The 17,036-nt window shown below is 40.8% G+C and overlaps 1 protein-coding gene across 2 annotated transcripts in view; it reads left to right on the top strand.

Moving 5' to 3' along the window:
• Positions 1–17,036, top strand: part of GARRE1 (granule associated Rac and RHOG effector 1) — a 61,123-nt gene that overhangs the window by 593 nt on the left and 43,494 nt on the right. The window contains exon 1 of one of the 2 annotated variants that reach the window (XM_057374279.1): positions 91–308. The exons of the other annotated variant lie outside the window; for it this stretch is intronic. The gene's annotated coding sequence lies outside the window, so the exon portion shown is untranslated. Of the gene's footprint in view, positions 1–90; positions 309–17,036 lie in introns of those variants that run through there. 2 annotated transcript variants of the gene reach the window in all.

Below are 17,036 nucleotides of genomic sequence, written 5' to 3'. Positions count from 1 at the left end.
AGCCGCCCGGGCTCCGAGCCGCCCGAACCCCCCCGAGCCCCTCGGGCCCCTCCGTGCCCCCCGGTCCGGGGCCTGCGGGCAGCAGCAGCAGCGTCCCCGGCCGCCGCAGGGGCCGCGTACAGATTGTTCACCTGATGCGAGCTGCAAGTGCCGCTTGTTGTTGCCGAGCCTTATGTTGTGTGCATATGGTAACTGCCAGCAGAAGAGAATAACGCATTTTGGGCTGTAGCTTAAAACTTTGGTAATGTTCCTTTGCTTCTCCCTGCTTGAGGCGTTTTATTCGTTTGAGTGGAGAGGAAATGGTAGAGGTATGTATTCGTTGGGTGAATGTCGTCTTAGGAACTTGAAAGCAGTTTGAAGGTCTTATTTGTTTGTTTTATGTGATATCGTAAACTCTGTTAGGGGTATAAATTGGCCGTTATTATTATCATTACTGTTTTTATAGAGGTGCACACGTCTGGGTGCCGTGAACAGCAGCCATACCTCAGTGGTGTGTAGCTGCAATAAAGTTGGTGTTACAGAGTGGCTCACCCGGTGGCTTTGGGGGCACATGCAGCTGGCACAAGGCTGATGCGTGGTTCCCAAAATGGCACTGCATCTGTAATTGCTGGGGTGGCTGTTGGATAATCTCAGATCTGCAGCTGGTGTGTGGATTTTAAGGCTATTGTTGCTWGAGATTCCTGTTTCCTCAGCCCAGTACTATCGGCAAAGAGGTAGCAGTGCTCTTGAGGAGCTGTTTTTGTCTCTGTGGGCACAGGTGGCTGAAGCTCCCCTTCCCTCACCTCTCTGAGGTATGTGGTGTGTGTTGTGTGGCTCCTGGCCACATGAAGGTTTTGGTATGCAGYTCATGGGATCAGTGGTGTTGGCCCATTGGGTATGTGCACAGGTGCTGTTTGTGTATCATGGGTACCAACATGATTTTGCACTTGGCTCGAGTCTTCTACCAGACAATATTTTTACACAAAATAAAGCTGGACCCTTYTGTAAGGAATGGAGAGTTTTCCAAGTTCAAGACTTGCAGAAGGTTTTCTTTTCTKCCTTTATTTTCTATTCTGTACTTTCCTWCCAAGAAGAACTTTTGAAGTATTTAATCTCTGGTTGTGATGAAGGTGTGTTTCTGGTGCTTTGAGGAGCCAGGCTGGAAGCAGCTCAGAGCCATTGCTTTCCATGCATCTTGTGGTGCTGCTTCCTAGGTTGGTGTAACACAGAAACCCTTTGGTTGGCATTTCTCATTCTGAAGCAGGACTTATTCAGGGTGCTTAGCAAACTAGAAATGATGTGTATGGGAAATATTTTTATAGCTGAAAGKGTATTCTGAGACTCTGAAATTTGGCTAAGAGGTAAATAATTCCTCATAAAAMGTAATAAGGAAAAGATATACTACTGACATTTAAAAAGGAAGTCTAGGTTTCTTCTGCTTCTTGGGCATCAGCTTGGATTTGATCAGTGGCATCTTATTTGTCTGTGGGTTTGCTGTCTCCAGCTTGAGATCTTTGAGATCTTTGAGATCTTTGAAATCTTTGTTCCCCACTTCTTCCCACTCTCTTATTTTTCAACACTCCTTCACCACCAAAGAAATGACCACCAGTTTTTCCTTAGAGCAAAACAATTGTATTTTTCTGTCCTAAGTAAGCTTTTCATTATACCTGGCACTGACAGTCATTTTAAGTGCTGCCACTTGCCTTTCTCAAAACAGGGTTATGTCAAGAGAAATTGTGTTGCTGCTTGTGTTTATGTAGTAGTACTGTAATAGGAAAACACTTGTTCTTGGTACAGTGAATGCTGTATTTTACTAATGATAGTGATTTATGGGTGCTGCTCAAAATAGCTTTCAGTGCTGATGTGACTAATTGTGCTGTTTGAAAAAGCTCCTTTATTCCCAGTAATCTCAAGGTGTTTCTGCAGTTTTAGAGAAGTGCCTGATCAATGCACATAACTGCACAGGGAGATAGAGAACTTGCAGGGGAGTGTGGCAGCTCTCTCAGGAGCTTATGCTGTGCTGCAGAACCAGTCGGGGCTGAGAGTGAGTATTCTTGTGGTGATTGTAGGTAGATAGAATGTTATTACTGAATTTGGGTGTTAGCCAATGCAACACCCTACATGTTGCAAACAATGGCAGGGTATTGTTAGTGGCTACAGAAGGGGTTTATATCATACATGAAACATGACATTTCCAGCAGCATGGGTAACCGCAGCACAGGGCATTGTGTTGAGGCTGCCTCTGAGGGCAACTGGTGGTGCTGTGCTTGACAAAAAAACTGTGGTATAATTGTTCTGGTCYGCCTAGAACTTGGTAATAAGTCTTGCTACCCTTCCTAGGCCTTTGGGCAACAGCAAATGATCGTGACATGCTGCAGGCAATCCCGTGCTCCTGGCTGTGTCGCATTCCAGGTTCTGCTTGGATTTTGTATGTGCTGTGGCTGAAAGCAATGCTGGAAACTTAACAGGGACTGTGGATCTAACCCATAGGAGGTGCTGTGTCTTGATACCTGTAAAATCTGAAATTCTGGCTGGTAGGATGAAAAAATATTTTGAAAATTAGGTAGAATTTGTTAAAATTAYTCCCATTCTCACTGAGAAGAAGCTTGGGGTTGTATTGTGTCTCTGGCTTTGTGTTTCTTCTCTTCTGTGTGTACCTAAAGACAATTTAATGGCCATAGAGGTTTAGGCATTTGTCCCTTCTGCCCTCAAAGAAGCCCTTAAGGTGTGTGGTGGGGAATAGGRCACATTCCATTCGCAAATACTGCTTTGCAGGTTAATTGCCAGTTTGGTCTGATAGGATTCCAGTCTTGTAACGTTCTGTAGATAAACTGGTTTAGTCCAGTCCTTGAATTTTGTCAGAACAATGATTAAAATAAGGGGAAAAAAATTAATGCAACTTCAAAATGATAATGTTGGCATTAATGAGGTGTGTTTTACTTTGAAGAGCTCTAATGTGACAAGACAAATTGTTTTCAGAACTATGGTCTTGGAMTATCAGTCTTGTCTTCCCCTGCTGTAATTAATGAAGATTAGTGTGTTGGTTACTTAAGGTAAATTTTGGGGGATYGATCTGTGTGATTCTGTTAAGGTCATAAGCTTTTCATGAGGCAAACCAATTTCCAGGGATCCAGGCTGGAGCAGCTTTGGAGCAAAAGAAAAAGGAGTGTATGTGAGAAAAAGCAGAATAGAAGGTTTAGAAATGCTGGTAAAGCTTTGAAGAATGAAACAGAAGAGCTGAAAAGGGGAATGCAAAGGATTCCAGGTACAGCTGGGGGAATCCTGGCATGTTTGTGAGTGTATGGGTGGGTTTGAGGTGGGAGTAGTTGAGACTCTGTGAGGCTTTCAGGCATCTTTGAGAGCCTGTGCAGCACGTCAGGCATTTTCCCAGCTGTGATAGTGCATTCCARCAATGGCAAATTGGCTTCAGTCTGGTGATAACATACGGCAGCTTATCCATCTCCAGTTGGAAGTGTGGTATTCTAGGACTTGGCTTTGAAGAACCATTCTTACAAAGGAAATAAGTATTCTTCCTTCTAAGGAAAACCCTCATGGGAGAACATGATAGCACTGCTAGATAGAATTTCTGCTGGATTAGCTAAAAAGCAAAAACTTTAAAATTTTTTTTTGCTGTAAAGTAACTGCTCATATTTTACTGTTATGGTCACATTGGAGAAAATAATTCCTTAGGGAACATCTTTATGATACCTCCCTAAATTGTGACCAATTCCTGCTTATGTTTTTAGTAGAATTTTCTCCCTGGATTAGCTGATGTATATTTTCTGATTTAGGTGAGCTAGATTTGAATTGTTCCTTCTTTTTGGTCTTGTTGCTGGCTTTCCTAACAGTTTTCTGCTTTTACAAATGGTTGGGGGTTTGGGGCCAAGGGGACACTGTATTTATCAAGTCATATTACAGTGGGGTACTTGTCAGGCACTAACGTTTTCTGATAAGTATTTCTGTACAACAGCATTGCAAAAGACAGATTCTTTGGAAAATTTCAATGGGAAAATTCCTCCGTGCCCCTGTCAGTCACTCCTCAGGATGAGAGAATCTATTTTTGTYCTTTCCTGACACTACCTGTGTGTTGTTCGAATGCTGTAAGGGAACATGCCAACTTAACAGTATTTCAGGTGTGACAYGTGTTTGGCTGTGCACTCAGAGTTGACATTTCAATAGTACTGTCCAGTTATAGAAAATTCCTCAGGCCCTGTGTGGTGTAATTTGAAATCTGGGAACAGAACAAATCTCAACTTGAACAGTTTATGAATGTAGGAGAAAGTTTGTTTCCCTTGATAGAAATACTAATATTGRACTTTGTTTCTTAAATGCTTTATTTTAACATATTTTGGGAACTTTATAGAAATGTATGGAATGTGTTGGAGAGGAGAGGATAGGGGAAGAGCAGGAAGAAGGGATCATGGTGGACCTTTTTCCCACTTCCCCACAGGCATCTCCAGTGTGATTCTTTCATGTGAGGGTTGTCTACCAATGAAATTTATCTCTCATGCCTTCAGTAACTGAGTGTTTTTAGTTTCCCAGGTCGATTGCCTGACTGTCACAACTAGTATATTTGTGAGTTTCTGGATGGTGTTGGGAATTCGTCTGGATTTACTGGGGTAAAACTAGATCCTTTGAAGTGTGTCCACATGATCTGTCTCATACCAGCATATTCAGGGCAGTGTTCCCAGGTATTTTTTAATGAAACTGGAACTTCCTGCTCCTCTGTACATATTAGAGAAGTTGGCTGTGTACCTGAGAACAGTTTGAGTCCAGGCACAAGAACTTCCCTGGAGAAAGATAAAGCATCTGAATGTCCACAACTCACATTCCAGGAAAATCTGGAGATCTTTTAAGTATTGCTTTCTGAGAGTCCTAAGTACAAGGCAGTATTTTTAAAAGTTCCTTAAAAATATTTGAAGCTGACAATCTCATCCTGAAGAAGCCAAGTATTCTTTTCATAYGATCACGTAACAGAAATCTGGAAAAGCAGAGAGAGATGTAGTGGCTGTGAGGGACACACACAGAAACACTCTTCTTCTGGAAAGGCTTTTCTTATGTCTGCATCCTCACAGGTGCAGGAAAAGACTGGGGAATCATAGGGGCAGGGTCACAGTGGGTAAATGGGATTCTCTACCAGACTCCAGAAGKTTTGAGAAGTGTAACCTCTTTCTATTGAGTATTTCAAAATGTTTCTCAGAATGCTATTTGCAAGTCTTGTACCAGATGGTATTGTATTATGTGGAAGGAGGAAGAGGGTACCTAAAAATGTTGTTCTTCCAGGTYTGTATGTTCTTCTTCAGGGGAACCTCAATGTAGGATGAGTTTGTCTTCTCCAAACACTCAGTAAAAGACATGTTTGTCACATGAAGGTAAAAATGAATGCAGGTGGTCATCATTTGTTAGAGGCCCMTGTGTTTAGCAGAAGATCCTGAGGAGGGGAGATGTGTGCGGGAAGGGAAGAGTAGCAGTGCTGCTTGCATGGAGAGGTCTGCAGTTCTTGGTCCAAGCAGGAGTTAAGGCCAGGTGGTACAGAACAGCAGAATTTTTAAACTAAAACTGTGCAAAGACATTGTTACCAAATCCTGCTTCATCAGTATGTGTCTCAGAGCTGCCGAATAAACTTTATTTAGCCTCTTACCTAAGACATAGTTAGTTATTTGTGGTTTTTCAGCTGAGCAACACAGCTTGCAAATATTTAAATAATAAGCTAATAAGAGCAATCCCTCTCATACATGAGATGAGCATTTGCAAGCAAATGATGCAGACAAGAGCTTTAATATGATGATGAAAAATAGGTCTACTGTTAAATATGCATGTATTCTTCAGGAAAAACTAAAACCTTTCATTTATTAAATAAACAAAAGACAATGAAGAAACTTGGTAACAATCAGAATTTTGTTTTACTGAGTTCAGTTGTGAGTGGTGCAGGCAAAACCAAGACTGCTGGGTTGCTGCTGTTGTTGGCAGGAGAGCAGAGGTGTCAGTGGGTACTTGGACATTCATAACCTGCAGAGACCGAACTGGGTGTGCCTTAGTAACTCATAGTGCTGTACGAATCAAATGTCTTTCCACCAGCGTAGACAGATGCACATCTTCTGACAAAAGCAAAGTTAAAGCTGTTACAGTTGCATTTCTGTTTTGGCTGGTTTTGAAGAAAAGTTCCTGAAGTTTGTGTATAGAAGAGCAGGGTAGGTTAACTAAAACTTAAATTTTCTAAAATAATGCAAGTGTCAGTGAACTTTTAATTCTGTGGCTTAGTTTTGTTTCATGCTGATGAARGCTGTGTGGAATCCTGGAAGGAAATGCCAGTCATTAGAACTAAAYCTTGAAAAACAGAGCATGTTATAACAGCATCCTGCTTTTGGAAATATGCTTGCTTCTGTATTAAAACGTTGGAGAAGTCCTTACTCAAAGAGCCTTTCTGTCTGTCTTGTGTTGCTTTCTGAAGGAGAATGAAAACATTTTTTTTTTGAGCAATCCTATTAGATCTCATAATAAACTTCTTTGTCTAAACRTTGCAATAATTTCCAAGGCAACAGATTGTGATGTTGAATTGAGCGCTTTGACCTCATTCCAGGTCCAAAGGAGAGCAAACATTGTGAAGTTTTAGGCAGGTTATTACAAAATAACATTGATAATTAGCAAATTTTATATAAAATTTGGCTATGAATTTAACACAGGCTTGTTTATCAACCCTAATTTACGTGTTATCTTTCACATGACTGACTATTTCAGTTTTAAGACCAAATGCYGAGTCATGGGACCGTGTATAGTCTGGTTTGGCAGTCTCTGATCAAGTGCTCTTAAAGCTTCATCTGTGTAGCAAAGTGGTACATCTGACCTGTGCTATTTTGAAGTTGCTTGGTTTAGTGGTTAGAAAAGATCCTGRTCTGGTTTAGTGATTCCATTGCTCTGCAGATGTTGCTGGACATGAAATCTGTTGGAAACCACTAATGATACATTTTTTRTTTTTGTATAGGAATGTTACATTTTTGTGGTGATGAATTGGTATAGTAGATTAAATCTGTAGTTGACACCACAAGATTCAAAAAAATGTTTTTTTGGGTAAAGTGCATTTTCTTGCTTTGAAGGCGYAGCGGGAAGAGAGGGTTTTTTTCCATCTTGGTTTCTGGGATGGTTGGGTTGTAGGTGGTTTGATTAGGATTGTCTGACACAGCCAGACAAATGAATAACAGACTATGGTTTGCTCTGTGCTTGTGCTTCCCCTGAACGTGGATTAGGAGATTAGAGCTCTTGTGTGTCCGCCCTCCTTTTCCATATCATGGTGATCACTGGGTCCCTTTCAGATCACAGAACTGTTATTCAGGTATCAGAAGGTGCCAGCTTGTTGCTGCTCAGGTGTCAGAGAGTTCCTGCTCCAGCACCTTTCCCTGTGTGTTGTGTTTGGGCACTTATGGAAAGGGTGATGTTCCGTCAGTTGTGTTGGGTGAATTGCTGGGCTCAGGGTATCGCAGGGCAGGGCTGAGGGGCTCCTCTAAAGGTACAATAYCTGTTTGATTTGTGTTTAAACAGCTACATAGTTTGTTGCTTGTGCATTGATGGGAGGGTTATGACATGCAGTGATTTTTTTTTAACTAAGCTCCTGGAGTCAGTTTCTGGGAACATGTCTGTAGGTTGGCATGTTGCCATTCTTCAGGTTCTGCTGTCCTTACCCTCTTATTCATAATTCCCTTGTTCTTRGAGGTATTATTGATGAAAAATACCTCTCTAGGCTGCCTTCTCTTGCGCTTCAGCATCTTTTGCTATGTTTCACTTGCAAAACCTTCATGGCCCTCAGCTTGGTGCAGTGTAAGAGATGAAGTCTACTGCGGGTTTTATATGTCTGACAACATTTGGCTTAATGTTGTTTGTTCTTTTTCCTGAGACATCCACAGTTTTATGGGCTGTTTTCAGTTTCACATTGCAGCCAGTGGGTGCTTTTCTCTGTCTGATGTCATGTGTTGATGCTGGTATTTTAAGTCACATTCTGAAATAGGAGAAAATGAGGTATTTCAGTCAGTTGCTTTCTGCTAAAAAGTTGTATTTGTATTTTCTTCTGAAATTGTTTTAGGACAGATGAGGCAGATTCTTTCCAAAAACTCCTGTGGTTTCAGGGAAATAATACATTGTGTCTTCTTTGCATATGCTATTTGATATATTCTGTTCTGGAGCRTCAGTTCTCCTCTCTGCTGTGTTGGTTGTATTTCACTGTACATGAAATGAAGGATCCAGAAAAACAAGGGCAAGTGTAGTTTATGAAATTTTCTACACTACATAATAATGCTTTTTTTCCTTTTAACTTAAGGCTTTGTAAGTGATCCAGTCCTCATAATCACAAGTGTTCCTAAGAAGGTATGCTGTGTTTTGATTCAGATGTTCAATGCATTGAAGAATAAATTACAATGTGAATGCAGGGCATCTTGCATACTGTGCCTATGCTAAATATTTTTCTCTAAAATGAATTCTAATGTGAGCAAAGTTAAACTGGTATAATTTGGAACAGTAGACTTGAGGCAAATTTGCAAATAGTTCTGTGTGAATATTGATTATTGTGCTCGGTAGCATGTGAAAAACCTCATCGTGCCTCAAAGCACTGTTGCCTTAGTGGGCTTAAAATCCCTTATTTAGCTGTCGCTAAGGATTTGTGTTGAGGGTTTTTTTCATTTCTTCTTTTACATCTTTCACGCCATTGACCTGAGTTCTGTAGTTCATTGGCTTTGCCTGCCTTAGACTGTCACTGGTACGTGTTTTTTTGGCCAAAGGATGGTGGGTTTCTGTCTGACACAGTCCAAACCTGCTGATCTCAGAGGACCCACTTCATATATTCTGAAAATAAGCAGGGAGCAGTAATTGCAGCTGTAGAATAACCCTCAGAGAAGGGAAACACCTGACAAATCGACTTRGATATACTAGTGTGTGTCCTCAGGTGTAAGATCCCCTTGTGCTAGCTGGTGGGTATTCCAGCACAGCAGGGAAGGTGCTGTGTATCTCTTTGGTAAGAACCAGCACTTAAAGGAGTAATAATTCAAAACTGATGCTTTGTAGTTGATGTAAGGGGAAGAATTTGGGTTTTGTTTTCACTGGTGAAATTACTTTTTTCCTAAAACTGCTGCTTACATTCCTCCACATGGAAGATATTGCCTCAGCTTGCACCGGGGTAAATTGAAGGTGGTGTGGCAGGTACTTGGGGCTTTCTTGCATTTGGAATGCCTCTGCTTTTCTTGTTTGTTTTCTTTCCTTTGTTCAAAAATGTTGGGTTTTGTTAAATACGTTCACATTGAAGACTGTAGTAAGAAACACAGCAAAGCAAACTGCTTGTAGTCATGAACTCAGCRAGTAATCGACACTACTCAATGTAATCTTCTAGAATTACAAATATTGGGTAAAAATCCCTTTTCTTTATGAATAACAAGCTTAAATCTAGCATTTTTCACAAAGGCATGTAGGGAAAACGGCCTTTGCTGAAGGAGAGTAGAATTAGATTAGGAAGAAATATTAGGAAGAAATATTAGGAAGAAATTCTCCCTAGTGAGGGTGGGSAGGCCCTGGCACAGGGTGCCCAGAGAAGCTGTGGCTGCCCTGGATCCCTGGCAGTGTCCAGGCCCAGGCTGTCCCAGGGCTTTGGAGCAYCCTGGGACAGTGGGAGGTGTCCCTGCTGTGCCAGGGGTGCCACTGGATGGGCTTTAAGGTCCCCTCCAACCCCAGCCATTCTATGAATTCAGGATAACGTTATCAGATACTTAAAAAATTGGTATGAGGTAAAAGCCTCAGTGCCACAATATTTTTTTCATGTACGTTTTTTCTTGAATAGTCATCTTCCAGGTGCTTACTACTAGAGATTGTTTAATATAAGATTGGAATTGTTTTTTAGAGTAGTAAATAAGTGTCAGTTCTGACTAATAAAAGTCCATTATTTTTACCAAAATATGGACAAAGAAATGGTTCCTAAATGRAGTGAATGTTTCAACTTCAGAGGCAAAGAAATGCCAGCATAATCAATTGAAAAATATGAAAAACAGTCCATGGAATAATTTTCTGTTTCTGRCTGAGAATAAAACATTAGCTGTAAGAGGAGCTAAGGTTCCATTTCACAAGTGACTCTACTGTTCAAGATGATTTGCTGATAGGCATGSAGCAACTCAGAAAGCAGCAGGGTGCCTCACTAACAATGTTTGAGAGCCCTAAAATATAGTTTCATTTTAGTTTCAAATATTATTAYATTGATATGCTGTAAAAAACTTCATCAGTTTCATTGCCAGGTACAGAATCATCTCGTCTTTTTATGCTGCTGAATCCAGTCAGTCTCCTTTTTCCTGTTATTRTTTTTGTTCCTGCATCTAGTTTTACTTATTTTTCCTGCTTTACACTTTAATTCCCATTTAGAACTCTCCTGATTGTATGTGTTAYACAGTGCGGATTGGAATTCTAGCTGGAAGATGGGGAGAGGAATCCTGCCATGCTGAAAATGCAGAAGATTTCCTTTTGTTGTTACTCAGTTTGGTGCGAGTTAGTGTTCCTAAAGCAGCTCAAGCTTGGCTTAAACTCTTCTTGCTTCATGTAAATGCACAATGRTAGTAGAGGATAAAACCCCTTGGTGCATCCAGTAATACTCTGATTGTGGTTAGTCCCAGTTCTGTCTTTAGAACATATTGTTCCTAATAAAATAAATGCACAAAGTGGTATGGCCTGCTTCAGCTGCAGAGTGTCACTGGATGCTTGAAAGGAAGGTAATTATTTTATTTATTTCTAGGCTTGAAATTTTGAGAAAATGTCTCATTGAAATTCAACTCTCTCAATTGGGAAAACTTGCATTGTGTAGTGTGCATGTAATGGGCATTGTTAGGTACATGCAGGAAATTCATATTTTATATTGCTTRTGGATAAAACAAATCTATAAATACCTCAGTGTGTAGTAAGGATGCATGTCTAATACTGTGAAGTTTAAGCTGGTTGGAATTAATCTAAAAATAGGAAAAAGAAATTGAAAGTAGACCAGTGTTGTTGAACTGAAAGCAGGACATGTTTTTAGTGTTCAAAATTTGCTGGAAATAACAAACTTCATGKTTTAATAGAAATGCAGAAACACACAATGCCTGTGTTTATGCATTGTAGTGCTCCCTGGGAGGCTTCCACAGATACATATTGTCGACATACATAGAATATAGATATTGGAATTACCTAATGGAGTAATTCTGAAGGTGGAGCAACATCCTTAGGGAGCTGTGGGAGGAAGGAGCATTGGTGGAGCAGGAGCATAGTTCCCTGTTAGTTCCCACATGGCACTGTGGAGAACAGGGSTGGATGGAAAATCCTCCTGCTGAGGCTTTTGCTGCTCTTTTTGCTTGGGCTGTAGCCATCAGCCATTCAGGGACATAGGGCACACAAGATCTGATTTTGTCAGAGCTTGCCTAATGGGGATAAAATGTGGAAGAAGGGGCATTACCATTAAACAGAGGACATAGTAAAGAAGTGCACTGGAAGTTCAAGCCTTGGATGTCCAGGTCTTGCAGCCGGCTTCTTCCCAACCACTTCATTGTTCCCTGGGCTCTGTTACTGTGCTGCTTATCTTAAAGCAGAAGCAAGAAGAAATTTTTTCCTAAGTAATAATTCCACTTACCTTCTCGAGCCATTGTGGAAGTTGTTATTTCCATGATATTGATTATGGAGGAGGAGGAGCAGTGGGCATTGAGTTTTGTCCCAAATCAGCCTGGCTGAGCCATAATTGCTGTGTGATGGTTCCACTGGGGCTGGARGGACTGGAAGCAGTGAATATGAGGGAATGATTTAGATGAAATCTGTGCTCAGATAAAAGGTTCCTGCTGTGTTTCTGGAGGGGGTGGGTTTGCAGTGTCCTCCCACRGGCCCCAGGCTGCCCTGGCAGAGAAGCTCTCTGTGAGCTCAGTCAGGTGTGTGGGGGAAGCTTGTGGCAGGTGCCAGAGTCACAAGGCAGGTGGTATCCAATATGCTGTTTACCAGATCCCCTTGTAGATCATATTAATATACTTAGTAGTTTAAATTGAATTGCTACATTAATTTTTAAAAAATAGTTTMATGACTATGTTGTTGAACATCAAAGAAAACCATCAGGCACTCTGGTGCCCAATGTCCATTTCTCCCTGCTGCAGTATGGACAGCAGTGATAACAACACTGCTGCCAGCACATTCTGACTCACCTGGTGGTGCTGGAGTGCTACAAGTGAAAAGCTTATTTTCAAAAATAGTTCTCAGATTTGTTTTTAAATTGCTACATTTTCAGTGAGCTTAAAAGCTTTTCATGTGCTCATTGAGTAATTGGAATGGTTCCTATAAATGATTGTGTGTTGAAAGGGTTGTTTTGACTCAGTAGAATGTGCATTGCATGCTTTATTGGAAAAGAAGGGACAGATCAGCATGCAGCTCTAGCCTGCATCAGTGCCTGTGCTCCAGGAGCCCTTTGCCTAGGAAGTAATGATTTTAAAATGGTGTCACGTATGGATTCACTCTGGTACAGGTTGGGTTTCATTCTTTATGACTAATGAAGAATATTCTTAGCATAACTAAAACCACCTATGCTGTGTTCCCACAAGTTTATGGAAGATGGGAGTGGAAACGGTCCTGAAAAATTAAAGACTTTAATACCGTTCTCAGTGAGGACTTAGAATTGCTTTGGTACTTTTCACAGTAAAGGCAGAGACTGKGGGAAAATTAATTTGTATTTACATTGACAGGCAATATTATATTAGTTCTTTAATTATGCATTTTATTACTCCAGTGTCCATAAAATGCATAATTAAATCAGTATTTTTTAACCAGCTGGGTTATTGGACAGTGCTGTTGTGATACTYTTTTTCCATTTGACTAACAGTCTTCTTTTGAAAACATATTTTCACATATTTTCCTAGTGGCATGATAAATTTTTGTGGCTGTCATTCATTGACATGAGAATGTCAGTGAGGTTTTTTGAGATGCTTCGAGCCCTCATTTCGAGGTGAGGTAGAGAAGTTTTCAAATGTCGACTCTTAAGAGTAGTGAAGTTACCATTCAAAGTATGAGTTTATAACATCGTGTTTTTGCTGAGGGATGAGGCAGTCCTCACTTGCATTTCTATATGTTGACAATGTAATTTTATCTATTTTTTTAAATAAGGAAAGAAAGTACTTTTATCTCCCAGAAGTCACCTAAGAATGAGTCTCATGGGCTGGTCTCAGGTGACCTGCTCTTGCCATTGATAACTTTTGTTTCTTGGTATCCACTCATGGACAAATGTCTCAACATCACAATTTCTCTATTGTTTTTCAGTCCATTCCAAAATCCAGCTCTGCCTTAAAAAGTTTTCACACTTGGTTTTCTCTAGTCTGTTATGGGTTCACTTATCTACTTTTATTCTTCATTGCTGGAGGCTGTCCTCCCACTTACACTGTTCAATTTGTGTGGAACGGGTAAGAAATTCAAAYGATGCTCTGCTGAGAATAGGATGGAGCTGGAGGAGTGGGAGGGAGAAGCAGAACAAACTGATGATATTTGGTAGAACTGCCAGTGTAAACCAGTGTGAAACCATCCATCTTTTTATTGTTGAGCACATAGATAAGGTATATACAAAATTTACAAAAAAAAATTTACAAAAATTAACAAATTGTGTCATAACATTTGATGTCATGGTTCAAGGATTCTTCTTTCTTAATTTTGCTCGTGTGGTCAAATCATTCTGTAACTGATTATGTCTAAAATATGAATTGGAATGTAATTTTGTGAAGTGCTAGTGGCAATTTCTTTGCTGTTAGCATCCTAGGCTGGCTAATTCTCTGGTTAATCAAGTCATGTCAGGATAGCTGGCAATGTTTTGAAAGGCCTGCTTCTACCTTGGTGTGTTCTGAGGGCTGTGGGTCCCTGGGCATTCCCTTTTCTCCTCTCAGGGGGGTGTTCCCCTCACCGGGACCAGCTGGGACCCCCGGGCAGGGTGAGCACAGACCCAGCTCMGCAGTGCCCCGGGTGATTTCTGGGGCTGCAATCGCAAATTTCGGGGCAGGCAGAGGAGGGCTCAGAGTGTCAGAAAACCCAGACTTGCTTGTGCCTCTCAGCCGCTCGGAGAGGGCCTGGTCATGTTMGTCTGCAACCTCCAGGCTTGGGACRTGTCCTGGAAACTTCTTGTTTTTCAGCACTTTGGAGACAGAAGAACCTTTTTTCATTCCTTTGGGAGCTGTTCTGTATCAAAGTGCTTTTGTGGGAGAACTTGTTCATAGAAAAACATTTTGCCCTAGCAACTGTGCAAATCTGGTTTAATTGTGAAATATGAAAGAGGGTTATGGGTAGTGAACATTAATTAAAAGCTGAGCTCTTGACCACTGCCTTTGTGGCCTAGGTGGGTGTCTGGTCCAGGAGGCCACTTTTAGTTTGSTGTGTGTAAGAAATGTTACAGAACGAATGGCAAGTAAACAATGTATTTTGTTGTTGCAAAAACCCAAACAAGTATAAGCAACGTTCTCATAAATAGATGGTGACYGATGAGATTTGCTTTGTAATAAACCTCTGTAATTTGTAAGACTTTAACTTAATGTCTACAGATAGTCTTTCAAGTATGAATAATTGCTGGAAGTTAATGCTCTGCATTTCAAACTGCCCTGAAGTGCAGATCTGTTGTATTTTAAGGTCTTTAGATAAACCTTCCAACAAATTAAGCAGTGGAGTACAGACAGCAGTATTGAAAATCCTTTCCAGAGAAAGCTTTAAACCTATATTGTATAAATACATTATGTTTCTAGTGCTTTTAAAAGTAATATTAAATTGTGCTCAACAAGAAACATATGGGTATAAATTCTGACATACTCCATGCACTGTCCTGTCTGTYGGAAGCAGAGTGTGCAATGTGAAGGATATTTAATTAAAAAAAATTGGGATAAGGGTCGTGAATTGTATGCTAGAAATAGAAAATAAGATTAGAGGTTATGTTTCAGGCATGGAGCTGTCTCTGGGGGGGGGAACAGAACAAGGTTACTTCAAGGTTTGGAGCCTGGCTGGGGGATGGGAGAAGGGAGGAAATCTAGCAGTGGCTAAAAATGGTGCCTGGGGGAGTTAGTAGTAACATACACAATAGGAATTGCCAGGCATTGCCCTGATGCTGAGCGTTGTGCATTGTAGCCTTCTCCTTGCTGGTGCCAGATTAGTCATGGGCAGTGCTTGGTACCAGAGGGGGGGTCCTGGCTGCCAGCACAAACAGTCCYGGTGCTGAAAAAGTCGCTTTCTCTAAACCTCATCCTCGGGAAATGCGTTTGGAAGGGGCCTGGCCAAATCCATGGAAATACATGAGCTGGTATTTAAAGATTGCTTAAATGTGTTTGGCATCGTTGTGATGGGTCGTGGCTGGCAGAACTTTACTGGGTCACAGTTAGTGCAGCAGAAAAGCCCTTCATCAATAAAAGTTGCTGGGAAGGAGTGTCAGCATGGCTTAAGTCACCTAATTATCATTTAATTGAAGCCTAGTCTTTCATGTTGCTAATAAATTTTAAGTATAATTGACACATCAGAAGATGCCACTTAAAATTTTGAATGTTTGTCTCCAGTCTTAGTTTGTGAACAGAATTCAGCTCAATTAAGGAGTATGGAGAGATCCCTCAGCATGTCCTTGGTTCAGTGTGGACTTGGGATCTTCCACCTGTGTGTGCCACTGTTGGGGCTTCAGGAGGAATACACGTGAGGTTTGAGAAAGATCTAACAAATAACAAAAGTCTTCAGGTTTGCCTCTGGATGTTGCATTTCTACTCAATAGATCAATCCCATCGTGTTAATTTGTTTTATGGATTAAAACTTTACCTTTGTTTCTCTTTCAAAATGCATTATACCAGCATAAATATCCTGTTGTATCCTCTGCTGTACAAGAGGGTTCTTGCACAACTCAGTGCAGAAATATTTGGCACATAACCTGGTGATAAATCATGCCCATGATTGAGGACTTAGTTGTTTATATAAAACTAACTTTTAATTTCAGGACATAATAAAGTGGTGTGACTGTGTTTTATATGTTGTAGATTAGGAGTGATAACTATTTAACAATTGGTGATTTTATCGGGAAATATTTGGGAGTTCTTTGGTGAATAATTTTCAACTTAAGAACRAGGCAGTTTTTTTAAAGGAAAAAACCCGCATTCCATCAGCCATATCCCATCAATGTTTCTGTGCACATCGGTCTGACTGCTGTGTGCCTTTCCCTGCTGTATAGTTAGTGCAGTAGCTTAGAGCCTGGAGGAGGAGAGCACAGGCAGCATTCCATGTATGTGTTTGTTAGCAAGGAGCTCTTGGGGGAAGTTATTTATACTCCTTGGTAGCATCTACATGAGATTTATTTTCAAAATGTGTAGATTTGTATTGAAAGGAATTAARCTTCATTATAAAGAGTGTTAACTTTGTTTTGAAAGAAGCAGCAAAACAATTGTYAAAATATTAAAATACTTGTTTTCTTCATAAAAGGAAAGTAACTTTATTCCAGCTAGTCTTCCTAGGAAGGCCAGATAAAATGTAAGCCCCAAGTAAGTATTGCTTTTAAAACCAGAAATTTTTGACAGCTTTGTCTGTGTAAGGAGTGGATGGAGAAGACCCAAGGTTGCTCCAGTGTTCTTCAGCCTGCAGCTTTTTGATGTGAAGTTGACCTGTGGCTTATTTTAGCATTTACATTGTGTGGATGAAAGACAACAGATTATTGTTTGGACTGAAATAGCAGGTGGGATTACTGAGGGCACTGGAATCTGCAGTCTGAGCGATGGAAGCTGCTGCCATTGTGGCGTTGGCTGGACACTGCGTGCTGCTGGACAAGGCAGGAGCAGGACCCTGCTGGCCCCGGTGCTTGTGTTCAGACCACTTGTTAATGACATTTGCAGAAGTTTGAGCAGCTTGGGAAGGGATTTTTTCAGTTGTCTGCTGTGTMAAGCAGGCAGAACAACCAGATAAGCACTAAGTTTTGGGTGGTCTTGGAGCAGGAAATGTTGCAGGTAGCGAGTTTGGGCTCTAGCTTTTCCTTTTGATTTTTATTAGAGATTTCTAAACTGAAAGAGTGCTATATTTGATCTTATAACTAATCCTATTTT

This window comes from Malurus melanocephalus, unplaced genomic scaffold (assembly GCF_030028575.1).
Source record: "Malurus melanocephalus ecotype Western Australia unplaced genomic scaffold, MMel_1.1 scaffold_221, whole genome shotgun sequence".
Taxonomy (NCBI): domain Eukaryota; kingdom Metazoa; phylum Chordata; class Aves; order Passeriformes; family Maluridae; genus Malurus; species Malurus melanocephalus.
The sequence above is the reverse complement of the archived record's forward strand: the minus strand, read 5'-3'. Positions and strand labels throughout refer to the sequence as shown.